The sequence below is a fragment of the Heterocephalus glaber genome, unplaced genomic scaffold, assembly GCF_053883595.1.
Source record: "Heterocephalus glaber isolate CG9 unplaced genomic scaffold, H.glaber_assembly_v1.0 deba00001442, whole genome shotgun sequence".
In the NCBI taxonomy this organism is placed as follows: Eukaryota; Metazoa; Chordata; class Mammalia; order Rodentia; family Bathyergidae; genus Heterocephalus; species Heterocephalus glaber.
Window position 1 is genome coordinate 46,162,214 of NW_028258296.1, and position 21,019 is coordinate 46,183,232.

The following is a 21,019-nucleotide window of genomic DNA, read 5'->3' on the forward strand; positions in this document are numbered from 1 at the left end:
AGGATGGTGATCTATTTCAGACGTCTGTCAAGAGATGCACAAGCCCTGATGATTTTTTCCTTCATACCAGACACCCCACGGTGCAGGAGGCAAGGGAAGAACTGGAAATGTGTTTGACCATGTTCAAAGCCCAAGCGAGGTTTCAATCACCTGACACTTCATTCATTATATGTATTTTTGTCAAGACTCCTCCTTTTTTTGTTGCAGATTCTATCTTTATTCTCTTTCAGAACACAGCCCTGCATTTAAAGAAAAATGTATTTTTAAATTTTTATTGGTGTATATTAGCACTTCTTACTTTTTAAAACTCAAATGTTATGCCATTCAAGATTTCTTAACCCTCTGGTTACAGAGCCTTCCTTCGATCTTTCTCTTCTATCTTCATTTAGACTGGTTAGCTACTTTCCTCGAAACTAGAGTGCTGGTATTCTGCTTTATGTATCTTTGTATCCTCTGAACATGGTTAATACGCAACATAAAATTTGATAGTAGTTGACTTTCAAAATATTCTCCCATCTACCTCACTCTACAACCACAGCTTTGCTTTCTAGTTTGCCATCATCCCTGTATAGCCCTGAAAAACTGCATTTGTTATGGTTCTCCAGCCAAAAATGACTGAATCCCTTGGTAATCCCCTCGGCAAGGCCTCACACTCACTCTGTGCTCCTCCTTAGAAAAAACTGTACTCCCATGCTTCAGTCTCCCTTATTAGCAGCAAATGCAAACACGGGAAACTTCATTGTCTGCATTTAAGTATCCTTGCGAATTCTATTTTTTCTCTTAGTTTCCCCCTCCTTCATTCTACCTCTAGTCAATCTATAACAAGCTTAATCAATAGAAACCCTGGAAAAATTGAGGTCATAATTTCTGAATCTGGTTTGAATTTGGGGCTTGCTCCTTTAGCTCAAAATTAACACTGTAAATTTACTGGAAATGTGTTTTCTATTTTCTGGGCTCAAACTAATATTTTTTAAACACAAAGTTTGGTACCTAGCTTAACAAGTTATTGAAAGGAAAAGAACATTATCAGCTCCTTTTCTGGACTTTCCTCTATCCAACTACTACTTCTGCCCTAGCTTGTACACACACACATACGCACACACATGCATGCACACAAGGGAGGAAGGGAGAGAGAGAAAATGGGGAAAATGGATGGATGGAGTCCTTCCTTGCATTCCCCTTAGGTTGTATCATTGTTTGGAAGTTGCTGGTTCTCATCCAGGAGCAGCCATGGACAAAGTAAGAGGTTTTAGCATAGCCATATAAAGTAGCATAAAACTCAGGCTTAAATCTTTCTTTAAGACTGCTCTGGCATGTGGCCTTCTTTCTAACAAATACACTTTGTGCTAATATATAATTCTGTATACAAGAACTAGAATTCTCTGTACAACTTGGTTATTCTTAAATAATCTACAGAGTACAGAAATCCACGATGATAAATACCAGTGTAACAAAACCTCATTCAGGAGCTGTCTTTGATTCTTGCTTTTCATCTAATAACAAGGAGTATTTTTATTTGTTAAATCCAGGAAAAATAATCATAGCAGCCTGCCTTCTACAAACTAAGATATCCATGTATTGGGATTGCTTAATTAGCAGTTTATATCTACTTGAATTTTGTTACAGAATAAATAATACTAATTCACATCCACAAAGCTGGGGCAAGCCCTCTTGGATACATTTCTCCCTCCATTTATTGAAGGCTGGGTTATTCTGGTGACAGCCTTCTTCCTGATAGTGTGGCTCAGTGCAAGCTTGTCTCCCCTGATAAGAAAAGACTTTGCTCACTCTTGGCACATTCTGTCCCCCTGCCTACATGTCCAGCTGTGTCCTGCCTGCCTGGTGCTCACCATTACCCGACCTCTTTACTGCAGGGATATTTAACTCCTTTCAGGAGCTGCAGAGCCGCACAGATGAGTAGCTGCTTCCTTCCAGATGACAAGGTTTGCAGAAGGAAATGGCAAAGGATAACCAGGCGAGAGCCTAGCACAAAACATATAAATAGGAACCATATACACCACCAAACCAGCTACTGCACCTGGGGGGCTGGGGCTCAAACACATGCTCTGTCATTGAGCTACTTCGCCACTCTAATGTAGTTTTAATGCAGTACACACCATGCACCTGCTTGACCGCCTTGCACCTCCCAGATAACCTGAGCTGTAGAAACAGAAACTGCTTTTAATGGCCACCTAGGAGCCAAATGTATTGTCCCTCAGATCACACCATGCATTAAAAAATAAATACAGTATAAAGGACTTTGGAATCAGCTGCTCTTTATTGCTTTTTAACAATGTGCATAACTGAAAAGTGTTTACTTATGCATCTGGATATTTACCTCTATTGTGAAGATTTTTTAAAAATTTCCAATAGCATGAATATTTATGATCCCAGAATAAAATAATAATATTTATTACAACATAAAAATGTTTCATAATTATATGTCAGTTTCTAGAAAAACCATTTTATGTCCATTATCTGTCTTAGTTTTTAACCAAAACCCTACGAAATTTTGTACCTTTTCTTGAAACTACATATTGTAGATAAAATCATTGAGACTCCGAGAGGGTAACCAATTTACCCAGGCAGTTGGTAAGTGGCAGAATCTGCATTTAAACCTATGTCATTTCATTTAGGCACCATATACTTAATTACTGCACAACAATGCCTCTCCATCATAACATCAGACAGAAAATGCAGCTTCAGTTGTGAAGAAACAGCTTTGTAAAAAATTTCAAATCTGTTGCTGACTTTCCTTCAAAGGCATGAAGCATTCTCTGTGTTTGACAGTAAAGAGTCTCTAGGAGGAAGAGCAGGTAGGTGGTAAACAGCCTCACTGGTAGGGTTAAATTAGATGCTGTCTAATTAGATGCACTTGTACACCGTGTAAGACTCACCACACAAGTTGGGCAACGCCTGAACTGGTCTATGCTCAGATCCAACTCAGCAAGTCCACTGATCACCTGCTTTGAAATCACAGCAATGCCGAGTTGCCAAAAAATGATTCTCAATGCTTACTCATTTTCTGTACTTATCTCACCATCCACTGGTAAAAAAACAATTTGTGAACCAGCAACAATCTGTGGACCACATGTTGATTGGTATTACTAAAGAAAACCTCAGCTTAGCACATAATTAAAATATACAAATAATGAATGGATTAGATGACTGCTTTATATCTTCTCTACACACACACACACACACACACACACACACACACACAGACATTTTCCTGAATATTTACCAAGACTATAGTTATGAACAAAATAGGTCAAACAATCAAGAATCTGCCTTCAAGGAACTTACATTTTAATTCAACAATGTTTTGATATCCAGTGGTCCAGGTAACATGTTAAGGCCTTCTGTGTGATTCATTTAATCCCTCTGAATAAGTTTTCCCCTCTTCAAATAGACCTATTTAATAGTGTTATTTGTGGGAGTAAATGAAGATATTGTGGTACCATTTTTAAAACTGCAAAATGGCGTACCAACACTAGGTCATACTTTTTTTTTTCATGTGTCCTTCTTGAAGGCAGGTACGGTCTCTTCCCTCCCTTTGTATCCTCTAAGTGCAAGATCTTGTTAGGTAGCAAGCCCAAGTTAAGGTTTGTGGAATAAATGTGAATAAGGTCCTGTATGTGTGAACCACATTTTTTGTTTAAAATAGTGTACCTGTTCCTCAAATTCTTAAAATCCACTGCACCAACAGGAAAAGTACATTTGGGCTGGGGGTTTAGCTCAGTGATTTTGCCACCTGCTGCGCAAGCGCAAAGACCCAAGTTCGATCCCCGGTACCAAAAAAAGAAAAAAAAATCAGGAAAAGTACATTAGGTATGGCAGGGTATGGAGTATGTAATTCTGCTCTTGTGTTACAGATTTTTAAGAATTTAAGCTCTAAAAATACATTTTCTAAATATTTATTAGATGTAAAGCTCTTTGTATTGATTTATATCATAATTGGAATGCTTCTCAAAGACCTTTTCCATACATTGATCCTGGAAGTAGCTATATTGGTCTTGCCAGGTTCGAGCATACCCATGCTCTCTAGGATTACAAGTAATAACTGAATTGTAAAAACACCCCAAGTTTGGGAACCATTTGGAAGAAATTCTCAGTCAGTAATAACATGAAAGAATTTCATAAGAGCAAATGGGATAAAGACATGCTCTTTGAAGGTAATTAAAATGCAGTGACCTGTGAGAAGTGATATTTAGTAGCAGGAATAAAATGAATATACAAAATATACCACAAGGTAGCACATGCTCCACAAGCAAGGTACAAACAGAAACTGTGGGACTTGAGAGAAAGGAGAATTTTAAAAAGGCTCCAGGTAGGAGCTGTAATGCAATGTAAGATCAAAATATACAATGAGTGTTTAAGCTTTTAAAAACTACAATAAATAATATATTGTCATTAATCTCCCTCAAAATACTCCCCCTCACTTTGAATACAGTTATCCCATCATTCTTGCCACTTTCTGAACCAGCTCTGGAAGTTCTCTATCATGAACATCTTTATGAAGAGTGATCAGAAATTTGGTGAATGTTCTTGCCAAGTATCATCCAGCTGAAAGGCATACTCATGAAATCATTATGGCTCTTTCACAGAAGTCAAAATGGCCATGAAAGGTAAATGCTGTAATTAATTCAGGACACTGAGGCAGTCACAACAGCATAACTAAAGACACTCATAAAAGAGGCCTTCCAGAATGGCTTCAGGAAGTGGCTAGAATAATGACATACATGAGTTCAAAGCAAGGGGAAGTATTTTGAGGGGGATTAATGGCAGCATGTCTTTTACTGTAATAAATTTTTTTTAAAACTTTAAGCATTCACTGTAGTTTTCCAGCACACCTTTGTATATGACAGGATTCAGGGGTTTCAACAGATTTGGGGTCTAGTAGAGGAGATGGGAGGTATCTGCAGCAGGCAGAGAGAACTTAATGATAGCAAGCAGTTTGCTGCTTTTGTATGGTATAGTGAAAAAGGAAGGCTGGAAATTGGGCTGGAGACACACAACTGAGCAAGTGTGAGATTGAGTAGTTTGTTTTTTGTTTTGTTTGGTACCAGGGATCGAACTCGGGTCCTTCTGCTTGCAAGGCAGGCGGTGGAACCACTGAGCTAAATCCCCGGCCCCAAGATTGAGTAGTTTGTACTTAATATGATGTGGAACTACTGATAGCTTCTAAAAAAAGAATAATCATGACCTGGCCACTGCTTAGGAAGATGGTTCTGTCAAGAACATGAGATGAATTGGGCGTAAAGCGACTAAGCAGGAGGCTGAATCAGGGAGTACAGCAAAAGTCCAGACTGGGGTGATCAATGCTTGACCTGGGGTAGAGGTAATGGAGCTGGAGAGGAGGGAGGAGAAGGAACAGCCATTACATTAAGTTAGCTTCTGTCAAATCCCAAGTGAAATACAGCCTATACACAAATGGTCATGTATCCATGGTGGGAGGGAAGCAAAGTACCCAATGGCTCTCCTTAAAACTTGTAAAAGAGCACAGGCAGTATTGACTGGCTTAGCCCTCTCTGTACTCAACCCTCCCCCCCTCCTCCCCAGCCTGTGCCGCTCCCGGAAGATTACAAGTGGGTGGTATGGTTCCTCAGCCTCTCCAGGACAGTGCCACAAGGAAAGCAGCCCAAAGGCTTTGCTCTTTCCCTACTCCTTGGTGCCAGCTGGAACCCTTTTTCCCTCACAGATACTGTGTGTGTACTTCCCCTCCCCTAACCGCCTCACTTCCCCATGCTCGATCCTTGGAAAGTCCCCTTGCCCTCACTTATTTGATTGCTTCTTCAGTTTGGAGCCATTCCTTCCCACAGGGGCTAACCTCTTTTTATGTTTTACTCTTAGCTTAAATCCCAAGATCTTTCACTGTAATCATTCCTTTACCTAATACCCAAGCCCCTAACTTTCATCACAAACCCATTCCTGATCAAATCCGACTGTCCCACGCAACAGTGTGTGGCTGGAAGGGAATCATACCACTTAGCTAAGCGGTAACACTTTAAATACATGACCACCAACTCAAGAGGGCCTTCAGCATTGTCCATACTGTGCTCTGCTAGTCATTCTTCCACTCTATAAGGGATTATTTCTCACCCTCTTCTAGTTCCTTAAATATACAACAACCCCTCCCCACTCACAGCTTTGCATAATACAGAGTCAAGGAATGCACACAGACCAGACCTTAGCTCATTGATCCCCGTGGGGCAGCCATCCCATATAGCGCTTGTTGTGAACTTCGAAAAGGTACATGCCCAGTGTGTTCGCGTGTGTGAGTATGCTGGGTGCTGAACTGCTGAAAGCTACCACTTCTCAGGTAGAGCAGTTAGAAAAGTGCCTCTTCCTCCACGCTGAAGTAGTTCCAGGAAGCAAACAAACATCTGGTGGCAAACCGAGTGCTAAACTTCAGCTCCCCCTGCCCGCTTGCTCTGCTGTGGTCTGAGCATGTCATCATCAAATGTACAGCCTGATCCACCTGCAGCTGCACCCAGATACTGTGCCTTCCCTCAAAAAACATTCTGGGAATGGATTGCCCTTGTTCTCATCCAAGGTGCACCTTTTACTCTGTACTAGGCCCTACTACTTCTTGCTTACTTGTGGACATCTTTTTCCATTTGTCTTCTGTTGTCTTTTGTGTCATCAACTTTACCTCTCTAAAGCTGATTCCAGCATACCAACAGGAAGAAGCTTCTCCCATTTTTAAATACCCTCCCTTGATCCCAATACCCCGCTAAAAGCTGCCCATTTCTCAGCTGCTCTTCACAGCAAAGCTCAAGAGCTTTCCTTCCCTCACCTCCTTTGACCTATCACACTCTAATCACACTTTCTTCCCCATGGCTCCTCTGCAAGAATTTTCATCGAGGTCATTAGCAACCTTTATCTGGCCAAATTCAGCATTTAAATCCTCAGTTCTCAGATGGGGAGGTGGCTTAATGGCAGAATGTTTGCTTAGCAGGCGCAAAGCCCTGGATTCAGTCCTCAGCACTGCAAAACACAAAACAGCAAAAAGCCCAAACAAATAAAGAAAAAAATCCTATCCATCTGACCATCTGATCAGACTGATCACTCCCTCCTTCCTAATTCCCCCTTACCTCCTAACACTCTCCCCCTCCCCCAGTCTGTCTCTCTGTTCTGTCTAGACCTGTTTCTTCCTCTCTCTCTCTCTCTCTCTCTCTCTCTCTCTCTCTCTCTCTCTCTCTCTCTGAATCCAGGATCTTCACATTGAGCTACATCCCCAGCCCTTTTTAAATGTCTGTTTCATTTTGATACAAGGCCCCCCCATAAGTCCCTAGGTTGCCTAGGTTGGGCCCAAACTCCAGATCCTCCTGCCTTAGCCCCTTAGCCTCCCAAAGTGCAAGGATTACAGGCCTATGCTACCACTCCTGGCCTTTCTCGTAAACCTCCAAGTACTGCAGCGTCTCTCAGTCCTTTCCTCTCTAAGAAACTGACCCTTAAAAGCTTGTGCCAATGAATCCCAAATTTATTATCTTCAGATTCATACGTCCAATTATTTACTCAACATCTCTACTTGGATGTTTAACAGACACCTTAAACAGAGAACACTTGATTTCCCACACTTCAAATTTGCTCCTCCTTGGGTATTCTCCATCTCATTAAATGCACCACCACTAACCCAGTCATCAGGCCCTAAATCTAAGAACCATCCGTGACCTTCCCTCACACTGTTCTTCCACTCCAAATCCATCCCAATCAAAATGTATCTACAGAAAACTAAGATAAATAAAATATAAAACAAAATGGCTCTTTTCTTTCCCCATACTGTGGGGTCATCCTAGTCCAAGGTAACATAAATAGCTTCTTTTCTGGTCTCCTTGGGGCGCTTTTTTTCCTTCTTCATTGGTATTTCACATACATAGCAAGATTAACTTAAAATGTGAATCAGATGTAGTCATTTCTGGGCTCACCCTCCCAGGGCTTTCCGTTGTTCTTATAATGGCCCATAGGCTCCACAGGCTCTGGCTGCTTGCCCACCCCTCTGGGCCTAACTACTCCTACTTTTTGGCTGGCTGACTCTGCTCAGCCATACTGGACTTCTGCTCTTCCTGCGAGCATCGGCACCTCTGCAGTCATGGTTGATTTTCTCTGAGTCTGGAAAGGCTGCTCTTCTCTTCCATTTGTTAGGATTTGCCAGGCTTCTTCTTTCCTGTCATGCGTGTATGTACACAAAGATCTTCTCTGAGAGGCAAAGTCTGACCAGCTCTAAAGTCACTGTCTCCTGCTCTATTTTTCTCACCACTATCACTATCTGCAATTGTTTCGTTTCCCCTCTCTCCTAACATTAGAATGCAAGCTTCACCGGGGCCTGGGCTTGCCTATGGCTTTGCTTTATCCGTGTCTGGAATGGTGCCAAGCACATATTAGGTGCTCAATTAGTACTTATAGCATGGTTTCGGTCCCTCCCAATTTTATTCCGCCGAAATCTTTGACCCTCCCTTATTTCATTTCCGCTTCATCCCACCCTCTTCCTCAGTCTGCACTCTGCAGAGCTGTAAGTGGCTGTGCAGTACAGCGCTCCGCAACCCCCATCCCCTCCCTCGCGGCTCCTTTAAGCGGACTTCGAACGCCACGGGGAAGGCGGGGCCGAAACCTTCACGACGCGACTCGGAGGGGCGGAGAGGGGCGGGGCTAGGGACAGGGCGGCGTGCTGCGTGCGTGCGCGTTCTGGAGGCCCCGCCGCCGCCGCCGCCCCCGTTCCCAGGCTGCCGCCGTCGCCGTCCCCGCGCAGAGCCAGAGCCGGAGCCGGAGCCGGAGCCACGGCCGAGAGGAGGGAGGAGGAGGAGGCGGTGGAGGAGGCGCCGGACGGGGGGGTGAGCGAGGGGCGGGGAGCCCCAGCCGGCCCCTGAGGGAGCGGGGGGCGCAGGGCGGCGAGTTGGGGCTGAGGCGGGTAGTGTCGCCGGTCAGTCCTCGGGCTCCCCTTTTCTCCTCCGCGTTCCCTCGGTGTCCGGGGCGGCGGCCGGGGGCCTGGCCCGCGGGAGGGGCCGGGGCTCGCGAGGCCCGGCCGCCGCCTGGGCCAGAGCCAACCGCGCCCGCGGACCAAGCCGGTCGCCTGTGGCAGGGCCTTCGGGAGACGGCCGGGAGGGGCCGGGCCGGGTGTGGGAGAGAAAGAGGACATTGTGTCCCCCACCCTCCAACTCTTGGAGGTGTCACGGCCCAAGCTCCTTTCCCTCGCCATCTCCTTGGACGCAGTGCCCTCTCCCATTGCTGCTTGAGAAATGTAGAAGATTGGACATCGCTGCCTTTCCCCCTTGCTGTTCCCAGACTAGGGTCACCGCTTCCCGCAAACCCAGCTCGCCCTTTGAGGGGCGCAGGAGGGTGGAGGGTTGGGTGAATTTTCTGTCCTGCCCCGGGCTAAGAGGTTCGGGTGGACTGGAGTGTTCTCTCGGTGTGCACTTCTGTCACGGTGCAGGGACCCCCTTCCCTTCCTTTATTCCCCCAGTGGATAGGGCTGACATCTCTACATCCCACTCCTTTTCCCTGCCCCTTTCCCGCCCTCTTTCCTCCGTGTCTTCTGTAACATGCCATGTGTTCGCCTTTTCAGTGTCACTTTTTTCTTGGATCTCGGCTACTTCTCTAGATTATGTCGGGAAGGAGGTCACGGTGTGATTCTTGTCTTCCTTCAACCTAGCATTTGTTGAGTGTCGAGATGTTAGTATTGCCGCTTGCCTCTCAGGAAGTTAAAGAATTGTGTAATTTACTTCTATAGGGAGAAGAGGGGAAGACAGTTGTGCTTAAAAAGTGCGATATCACAGGGCTGAAAAGAAGAGTTTAGGGGACCTTTGACCTCTTTGAAAAAGACCTAGCAGTGAGGAGTAATGTACTGTATTTCTTTTGGGGAGATAAAATCCTTTCTTAACTGCTTTGAAGGGAGGAGTAACACGACTGGTCATTAATGGCTGAAGCCTTCCTTACAGGTAGCCACTGTTCTCGGTTTCTTGAGTTTCTGCTTTTTATTGTAGTAAGAATAAAGTGTTAGCTGTTGGATTAACCGGAGGAGTCAACCTTTAAAAGCATGCTGAAGGGCAGTCTCACAAGAAATGCTACTAGAAACAGGATTTGGAAACTTTCTTTGGGTTTCCTGTCAGAATGTGTGGGGGTGGGCATGCTATGTGCAATTTTTTTCTTTTGGTGTAATTGATGTCTGCAGTATTTTGACACTAGATTAAGCCCCAGACTCCTTTGTCTTAATGTACTTTCTTATAACATTGTCTGTTTTGAACTTATAGTTTGATACTCTTTTTTTCTTTCTTTTATTTATTTATTTTTTTTTTTTTGAGACAAGGTCTTGCTCTAATTCAGGCTGGGTTTGAACTCAAACTCACAGCAGTCCTGTCTCAGCCTCCCCAGTGCTGGGATTACAGGGATGTGCCACCACATCTGGTGATATGCTTTTTTTATTGTGATGTTTCAGGGAATCTTATTTTCTTGTCATTTTGAATTACATTCTATTTCAAATATGATTAAGTGTAAAGTATTAAGGAGTATACATGTTCAGTATTTGTTGAATGAATTTAGTGATTACAAAGATGTGTTGTAGGTGTTATATATCTTGTCCTTTTGAATGGTACATTATGTAAAAATACTTTATTTCACTACTATTATATAAAATTAAAGTTCTTAACCTTTTTTAGGCTGTTGACATTTTTGAGAATATGATGAAATATGTGGACCCTGTTCTCAGAAAACAGTAACACGCCTTTATGCGCAAAATTTTGCCTTCAATTTCAGGGATCAACTGAAGCCAACCTTAGACAGTGTCCTAAAAGTGTACTGGGTTGGCCGTGGTGGCGCATGCCTGTAATCCCAGCACTTGGGGAGGCCGAGGCAGGAAGATCGCTGCAAGTTTGTGGCCAGGCTGGGGTACATAGTGAGTTCAAGACCTGCCTAAACTACAGTGAGTCCCTGTCTCAAAAAAAAAAAAAAAAAAATCAAACAAACAACAACAAAAAAGTTAACTGGAATCCCTGATAATAATTCAGTTTCATACAAAAACTGTTCAGAGCCTTTTTTCACTTTTTATGTGGCTTCAGGAATGAAAACATCTATACTTACAGACTAAACTTTGAGATTTAAGAGATTTTTATTATAATTTTATGGGGAAAATTCTTATTAATAACTATTAACAGTTTTAAATCAATATATCCATGGCATCTAGAAGGAAATAAGATTGTTCTCATTACTTTGACAGCTTAAAATCATAATCATGACTGCTTTATGACTTTTATTTGTACAAACTACTTTTTAGTAATGTGATAAGCATTTGAAAATACTCATTTAATTTGATTTGTTTTCCTGTTCTTTTTCAAATTTATTCCATACACATGGTTTCTCATGTAGTTAATAGTCATGTCAGCATTTAATATTAATTCAGCAAGTGCTTAGTGAATGCTTACTATGTGGATAAAGTGATGTTCTTGCTGTCATAGAGCTTATATTCTAATTAGAAAGGACATGCCGTGACCAAATAAATGTAGAGTATGTCAGGTGATAAGAGGTGTGCAAAAGAGTGAAGTAGGGTGAGGGGCTAGAGAAAATGTTGGCAGGGAAGACCTGACAGTGGAGCAGAGATCTGAAAGGAGTGAGGGATGTGTGTTCTTTTCAGAAAAAAGGTTATTAGGCCATCTGTGAGTAAAATCTCAGTGTGGTTGGTGGATAGTAAACAGGAGAGAAAATGAGAAGGCTTGAGATAGAGAAGTAGCTGGAATTGGTCTAAGATGTCATAGGCCACAGTAATTTTACTTTGAATGAGATGGGCAGCCATTGGACGATTTTAAGTAGAAAAGAGATGTATTCTGACTTAAGTTTGTAGACATCATTCTGGCTGCTGTATGGAGGTCAACTTGGGTGGGAGGAGATGAGTAGAATTGGGAAGACCATTTAGGAGGTAAATACATTTTTAAACTTTTTCAGTTATTGCAAAGTACTCCATTTTCCTGTTGTTGGGGATATAGGTAGTTTCCCTCCCTTTCTCCATTAAAATAGTGATGAAATTAATATTTACATAGGCAACATTGGCTTTCTTTTGAAACATTTCCTTGGGATTCCTTTCCAGTGGGATCAAAGTATATGAATACACTTGTCTGGTATATTTCTGAATTGCCTTCAAAGCATATGTTATACTTATTTTGACAGCCACAGTTGTTAAGCCTAAGTTTCATATCAATTTCATTTTCACTGGGTACTATTAACACTTCAAAAATAGTTTCAGTCATATAATAAGATATTTTAGATTACTAGGTTGATATTAGCTCACCTCTGTCTTTAACATTTAACCACTGAGTACTAACTATTGAAGATATAGAGATAAATTAGACAGGGTCTCTGTCTTTAGGAAGTGTTTATATTCAATTATAATTTGTAATCTAATAGCTAAATAACTGCGGATCTTGCCAGTGTTTTCTGTTGCTCACGAACTTTGTTAGTGTATTATTATTTCTTACATAAAATAGACATTGCAGTTAGGCATCCAGTTATCTGTATGAGTTATTGCTTTTCTTAAAAAGGAATTTTAAAAAATGATCTCTGTAATTTGTGTTGTATGATGCTTTTAGAATTTTACAGTTTTGTTTTGGTTTTTTTTGGTACCGGGGATCAAACTCGGGACCTTGCACTTGTGAGACAGGCGCTGGAACCACTGAGCTAAATCCCTGGCCCGGAATTTTATAGTTTTGACAGCTTCATGTTTTGTTCTTTGGGATAACTTATACAACTAGTAGTTAATTGAGGTCTCACAGTTAAAGTTTTAAATCATTGTAATTACAGTTATTAAAAACAGACTTTTTTAAAAATAAGGTCAGCATTGCATCTTTTATTTATTCATTCATTCATTCATTTATTTACTTTTTGATGCAGGGTCTCACTATGTAGTGTAGGCTGTATACTCATTGTATAGTCCAGGTGGGCCTCAAACTTAGTGATCCTCATGCCTCATGCCAAGTTCTGGTATTACAGATGTGTACCACCACACCAGGTTGAAATTTTTTTATAGAAGAGAATGCTATTCATCTATTTTGATAGAAAATAATACCATTATGAAGGGTTGGCTTATCATTTCTAGTTCTGTTCTAGATAGCTTGATTTGGCATGAGCATAGAACCTTGACATCTGTAAAGGAAATAAGTTGAACTGAATTACTTGAAAGCACCTAGCACTGTGTGTATGATCAACGCTGGAGACTCAGGAAATGCTCATTGAACTTTAGATAACTGCTAAAGTTCTTGGATCTAAAATTCTCTTATGTTAGATGTTCAATAAAAATAACTCATATAAAATGGATCTTAATATTGTGGTACATTTAAAATTGTGAACATAAACTTACTGCCTCCTAATGTTCATTTTCAAATTAAACTAAATCAGTTGTGAAAAAGAGTTATGGCATATTTCCAGACATTTTATGCTTATTCTAATGTTATATAATTGGTATGCAACTTAATGCCAAATCATATCTTATGGAAAATATTAGTATTGAAAAACTTAAGCTTGTGTATGGTACTGAGACAGATGAAGCGTCCCTTTGTGTGTGCGTGTGTGCATGTGTGCATGTGCATTTGGGAATTACAAGCGATAGTTTAGGTGTTTTTCAGTATTTCATACCCAGATAGTATAAGCTCATTTACATTGCAAATTTTTTGGTAATAGTGATGATGGGTTTGCATTGAACGATTCACACTTAGTCCCCTTCATACAGTTTTGAGGTGACTGGTTAAGATGATAATTTGTCTAAAAGTTAAATAATCCAGCTGAGTAAAGAATCTGTGAGGTCAGCTTTGTTCATTATTGTGATGTTCTGATCAACAAAACAGTTCCACAGAGCATTGTGCCATGCTCTCATTTCCACTAGAAAATAGGCCTTTTAGAAGCAGAAGGTATAAACATGCACAGATATATCCACCAATTAAAAAAGAAAAAGGAAATTGTATGTGACTATTAAGGTAGAGTTGAAACAAGAAATGATATTTTTATAACTGGTCTAAAAATAATCCTTTTACTATAACTTCAGAAGTACATAGTATATTGGGGAAAAAAATAAGAACCAAGATAGATTATGTAAAGATACAAATTTCCAATGATCAATGTCATTATATTGTATACCTAAAATGTACCAATAAAATTTAAAAAAAGAAGTACATGGTATAGATATAGAGGATTAATTCTGTTTTATGAAATGAACTTCAATCATTAGTCAAGAAATAGCTTTTGAAGCCGGATGTGGTGGCGCACACCTGTGATCCCAGCAGTTGGGAAGGCTGAGGCAGGAGGATTGTGTGATTTGAAGGCCAGCCTGGGCTACCTAGTTGAGTTCAAGGCCAGCCTTGGGACCCTATCTCCAAAAAAAAGGAAATAAATGGCTTTTTAAAAAGCACTTTTGACTTATTTAGGCTATATAAGTTTATGTTGAAACTGAAAATAAACTATAAATCTCCAGTTTTCCCAGTGTTTCGTATCTCTAACCTATTTAGTTCACATTGATGACGAGTCAAAGGATGGAATGGCAAAATTAACCAAATGTAAGATATATGCATATATCTGTTTGATTTCAGATTATATTTAAGATATATGCATATATCTGTTTGATTTCAGAATATATTTAAATTAGGCCACAGTTTATAAGAATTAGAATATACTAAACTACACGTAACAGATGAAAGACATGATTGGATTAATTAAAATTTTGAAAGGCCTTACTTTGAACACACAAGTATATATTACTCATAACATGTTACTTATTCATGGTTGTTTGCAGGACTATGTTGTACCTACTTATTCTAGATGTAAAAAATAACTTCCTCGGGATAGAACTGTGGATTACCTGTCAAAGACAAAACTAGCGAGAGAGACACAGAGAACTAGATATAACTGTTGGGTCAAATCCCAAGTGTAGTTTGTACTACTCTTAAGTCAGTAGTAGGAAATCTCTTATTGTAGACTGAACATTTCACATCTGTCAAATGTATAATCTGGAGAGTAAATTCATTCAGTGTATTTCAGTGATATTTTAAAATTCATTTATAAATAGAATCATTCTGTTCTAGACAAGTTGGCTATACCATAGAACCTTAAGAAAGCAACCACTTGAAGGTATTCTTGTAGCACTTGAAATTTAACAGTAATTGTTAAATTTTATGTAGTTTACACTTTATTGCAAATCTGTTAATACCTTTGGAACTCCTTTAAATTCCATTGTGAAAATATTGCATAATTTCATTGATAGATTTCAGATTCAGTCACTGAAAAGATGTTGAATGACTCAAAATTAGATTTTTGATGAACACAGATATAAATGTATAGTTTCTACTTTAAGGTTAGTTATAATCTAGTACAGTACTTTATTTTATATGTGTTAGAGCCTGACATATGTTTTTATAAGTAAATGTATTTTCACTGGGGATTTAGCTCAGTGGTGCTGCTGCCTGCCTTGCAAAGGCAAGTTTGAACCCCAGTTCCAAAAAAAAAATGTATTTTCATGGCAGAGTAAAAATAGAACAATACTCATTTTTTAAATAAAATAAATGTGAATATTTTGAATTCTCTCTTAGTTGTTAAACAACTCTTCCTGTGCTCTCATTTTCTAACAGATTTTTAGTACTACTAGAGCAAGTAAGTTTCCCAGTTGTTTAAATATAGTAAATAACAGTTGTAGGCTCAGGGTGTTGCTCAGTGAAGTGTATATTTAGTATCCACAAGGCTTTGGGTTCAATTTGGAACATCACCAAAAATTGTTTTTTGTTTGCTGTATTGCCTGGTTATTCCGGTCCAGTACTTTTTACTTTGTAACTCTCCCACACACACACACACACACACACTCATAATTATTTATTATACACATTGCACACATTACATTGTCTTGAGAGTTTTCTTGTGTTCAGCTCTCAGTATGTATTCTATGTTTAATGTCAGAAATTGTTTTGTAGAATAGTTTGTTCATTTTTTTCTACTTGATTAAAATCATCCTGTGCCACTAAAATTAACTGCCTGTTAGGACAGAAGTGTGTGAATAGACAAAATACATCAGTGTGCACTTTTTGTGAATGTTGGTAGCTTGCCATTTTTATTTTCAAGCCCCTCCCCCCAGACTTAACTGATGTACTTATTAATGCAACAGTTCTGTATTTAGTTTGCAAAATGAGTATAATTTTTCTGCCATTTTGTGTGTTTTACAGTTAAGGTTAATTAGACATGTTTTATTTGAAGTAGACATAAAGCAGTGTCTTTAACTGTGAAGCTTGCTTTTGGTATATTGACTCTTAGATAGTAGGTCTTTTATACTTTCTCAAATACTACTGAATTTTAGATGACATTCTTTTTTTTTTTTTTTTTTTTTTTTTGGTACCGGGGATCGAACTTGGGACCTTGTGCTTGCCTGGCAGGCGTGGTGGTATTGAGCTAAATCCCAGCCCATAGATGACATTCTTTACACAACCTAGGGGAAAACATGAGCTTAATAGAAGACGGAAACAAAACAAGTCTGAAGTTTTTACACTGGAAAATGTAATTCCTGTTCTAAGTAATATGTCCTTGTTATGCTCAGGATATTTTCAGTGACTATAACTGCTTAAACTTTTTTTTTTATTCATATAATTCTTAAATATTTATTTAAAACAAAAGTTTTATAAAATAATACCTTATCTGTGATGCGCCCTGGGTTGTTTTCAATACTATTTTATTCCATTTTACTTGATTTTATTCAATTCTATTAGATTTGTTTATGCTGATGATAATTCTCCAAATTGGTTTCTTGTACCCCTAATAGAATCATCAGTTTCAAGTTTTTAGAAGCAGTATTCTAGTAGCTTTTAAGCTATGTTTCAGTCTAAGCTCAACCACTTCCTTGCTATGTGGTAGTCAAATGAAACTTTTTTTTCATGTTACATTGAGGCAAATTTTGAAATAAAAACATTAAGCGTAAAGAAATTGAAAATCACCCATGATCCTATCACAGAGAGAAAATTACTGTTGTGTTCATGTATATTTTTCCAGTTCTTTTCTTGCATGTACTTTTTAAAAAATTAGATTTATACCTTTACATACACTATTTCAATATTACTTTTATTTTTCCTGAATGGGATGTTGGTCTTCTAGTGTGAGAGTTTGAGGTTGATTTTTTAAAAAATTACTATTTTAAGTAACACTGGAAAAAATAGTTTTGTACATTTATCTTTATTGCGTCTTTTTTTTTTTTTCCTTTCTTTAGGATAGATTCCCAGGAGTGGGATAACTGGATCAGAGGGTGGTTACCCTGTATAAGAGTGTGTGTCTCACTGCACCTTCAATGGCATTGAGTAGGTCAGTTTTTACAATCTTTGCCAATTTGATAGATTATCTGTTACATTTTTGGGTTGTACTCACAAAATCCTCATATTATTAACTTGTAAAATCATTCTAGTGCTTGAGTAGTAATTTGCAGCTATTCTGAAAAGTTGGTTGGAATGAGTTTGTTTAAAAAATATTTTAGATAAAAGTAATTTTTGTGACAAAAACTGATTAAAGTTGCAATTTGAGAATTGTTAATTTTTTTGAGAGATACAGAACTTTTAAGTTCTTTTACTGAAATGGCAAACATGAAAAATCTTGTGTTATAGCATGTAATATATTATGTAAAACCAAATTATATCAGTAGATAAGGAGGATAGTCAACGTAGATCTGACTTAAACTGTTAGGATTTAGAGATAGCTCTGGAGTTAGGCAAGCCTGGGTTCAAATCCTTGCTTCACCACTTAACTAACTACATGACTTGAGGCAACTTGCTACCTATATGATGATGTTTCTAAACCTTAGCTTTCTTATCTCTTAAAGAATAATACTACTTACTATATAGGATTGTTGAGTTGGAAATAATGTATAAAACCTCTTCACATACATAGTAGCTATGTAATAAAAGCTAGCTATTTTTGTTAAATTTTTTTCTGCCAGTCTGTAGGAGGGAAGAAGTACCTCATTTTTATATTCTTGTTTACAAATATAAATACAGAGATGCAAATGGGTTGTTGTGCTCAATGGCATATGGAGGAAGACTGGTAGACATTCTTTGTGGGAGGAATGGCATGTGCCAATTCAGAAAGAAAGTACGGTAGAGTTTGAAGGACAGAAAATTGATATGACAGACAACCATGCTTTAGTATAGTTAGAAAATACGGAGTTGAGGCCATACCAGGTGGATTTTGGGGCTAGACTTTGTAAGTCATTGAATACTAAGTTGAGAAGTATAGAGTTTCTTCAGGTGTACAAGAAGTTTTGATATAAAGAAAATTATAAGAGCATTCATCAAAAAGTTGAATATGTCTAGAGGCTATAGAGTAAACTGAAAAAAGCAAAGACAAGACAGGGAGACTGGTTTAACTTAATACAGGTATGGCAAGATCTGAGGGCTTAATGGAAAAGAAAAGGGAAGATTTTGGGGAAGTTGCTGAGAGCCACTGTTGGCAAGATCTATGTATCTAGTTTGGAGATAAAGTTCAAAAGAAACAGTCTGAATTTTAAGGTGTAGGCTACCTGGAGTTTGGTCATTTTTGAGAGAAGATGGGACTCAGTACACTTTGCTTGTTACTACCTTTTTTTTTTTAATTGAATGGTAAAAGACATCATTTCACCAGTGAACAGGAAATATTTATGCTTTAAAAAAATTCACATAGTCTTCTGCAGAAATTTTGTTTATTTAGCATTTTGAATTATTATTTAACAGTAAATTCTTTTAGATTTTGTATTTCTGGAGATATATTAAAATTATATAGAATTATAATGAATTCTGTAGGTAGAATTCTTTTGCATGTGGTTTTTGCAGTGTTCACAGATGCTGCTAGACTTTAAAAACATCAATTTAGTGAGCAGAGGTGATAAGTGAAATACAGACTTCATGTTAAACAGTTTAGAATTTTGAAGGCATTGAAATATAGAGCAACAAAAAATAGGGAATTGTGTGATCTTTAGACAGAAATACTACTTTTAGTATTCCTGTTCTCTCTCTCCTTCTTTAATTGTCCTGATTTTAAAAAACAGGAGTTTGTAGGTGCCATTTTTAGATATTCTCATACCTGATTCTAGCTCTACTCATACTTTCCACTTGGCTGAATAGTACATAAGCAAATGGCCTGAAGACTGATATTACTATTTTCTTTTTGACTAATAAGTAAACTCACATGAGCTATGAATTAGTCTGCTCACTATCTTCCTGTTGAGAAAAGAAACAGTCTGTATTTTTTCAAAAACTACAGCCTTGTGGTACTTCCAAGACATTTGCATATTTTTTGGTACCGGGGATTGAACTCGGAACCTTGCGCTTGGGACACAGGCAGTGGAACCACTGAGGTAAACCCCCGGCCCGACATTTGCATTTTTAAACCAGTGAGTTGTCATACTTTCTTTTCCCCAAATATTGTCTAGATCTAGAAATGAGGTCCTTACTAATTGTTGTTTAAATTTATTCCCTTTAAAAGTATCCTTGAAAATACTTTTTAAATACTTTTATTCATAAGCAAATGTAGCACATAGTGTTAGGGATTATATGTATGTGTGCAGCGTTTTAAAAATACTGTTTCTAGGGCCGGGGATTTAGCTCAGTGGTTCCGCCACCTGCCTCGCAAGCACAAGGACCCGAGTTTGATCCCTGGTACCAAAAAAAAAGGAAAAGAAAAAAAATCATATCATAAAAATACTGTTTTTGTTATGTGATACTGCACAAGTTCAGATCTGGTCAGTTGACTATTTCACTTACTAAAGGGACCTCAGATAGTCAAAGCAGTGATTTAATTTTACAAACTATAAAATTCCAGTTCATTTTAATAGGTTTGAGGATATTTCTGCCTGTTAACAGAAATTAGAACTACAGTCATTCTCTTAGGACTGCCTCCCCCAACCCCCTAAATTGTGGCTGAGAGAATCTTCCTTGGTTTGAAATATTATGGTTCTGACACTATGATGACCTGTCTTTATTTTTAAATTTTTTTCCAGTACCAGGAATTGAACTCAGGACCTTGCACTTGCGAGGCAGGCGTGGCGCCACTGAGTGATGACCTGTCTTTGTGTCTTAGATTCTTAGAAGCTTGCTCACATTTTGGCAGGGAAAGCAAATTATTAGATTAAGTAACTGGCAGTTCATAGTGTTCTATTATAAAATAAGATAGTTCATTTAATTTTTTTTTCTTTTTTTGATACTGGGGATTGAACTTTTTTTGGTACCGGGGATCAGACCTTGTGCTTGTGAGGCAGGTGATGGCACCACTGAGCTAAATCCCTGTCCCGTTCATTTAATTTTTTTAAAACTATTTTTAAGAGAGGAGTTCTTGGGCCAAGGATTTAGCTCAGTGGCGCTGCACCCTGCCTCGCAAGCACAAGGTCCTGAGTTCCATCCCCGGTACCAAAAAAAAAAAGAGAGATGGGGTCTTACTGTGTTCCCTAGGCTGGCCTTGAATCTTGAATTCCTATGCTTGCGTGATCCTCTTGCCTCAGCCTCCTTAGTAGCTGGGACTACAGGCATGTGCGACTGGTACGTGGCTTGTTCATTCAGTTTTTATATAATGTAACATGTGAAATATGTGAAACATTTTATATCTTTCTATGCCATAGATCAAAGTAAAAAAAATGAAGCCTACTGGTTTAATAGAATATTATATACATTTCTCTTACTCTCCTCATCTGCAGTTTTGAGTGCTAAATGAAAGTTCCTGACTAAAACATCAAAATAATTTTCTCAACTGATATTACACCGTTTGGTTACTGAGTGATTATTGGGTGGTAGGTACTATTTCAAGAACTAGAGATTTATTATTGAATAAGACTGTTGGAACTCTTTATACCAGTGAGGATAGTAGTGCAGAGAAACAGTAAAATAAACACGTAAGCAAGAATATTTCAAGTGTCCCAAATGCTATAAAGAAACTATCACAAGATGAAGTGATAGAAAATGGTGGAAGGTTTTAGATTAAGTATTGAGATGGTAATACTTAATGTGGAACCTAAGTGACAAAATGTCAGATGATCAGCGAGAAGAGTGAACCACAT

The 21,019-nt window shown here is 38.8% G+C and overlaps 1 protein-coding gene across 4 annotated transcripts in view; it reads left to right on the plus strand.

The window, feature by feature from the left end:
* The first annotated feature begins 8,684 nt into the window (after positions 1-8,684).
* Rap1a (RAP1A, member of RAS oncogene family) overlaps positions 8,685-21,019 on the plus strand; it is an 85,888-nt gene continuing 73,553 nt past the window's right edge. For 2 of the 4 annotated variants that reach the window (XM_021265669.2, XM_021265670.2), the window contains exons 1-2: positions 8,694-8,834; positions 17,216-17,307. The gene's annotated coding sequence lies outside the window, so the exon portion shown is untranslated. Of the gene's footprint in view, positions 8,835-17,215; positions 17,308-21,019 lie in introns of all 4 variants that reach the window. The other 2 variants (XM_087213276.1, XM_004853723.4) reach the window with 2 other exon arrangements.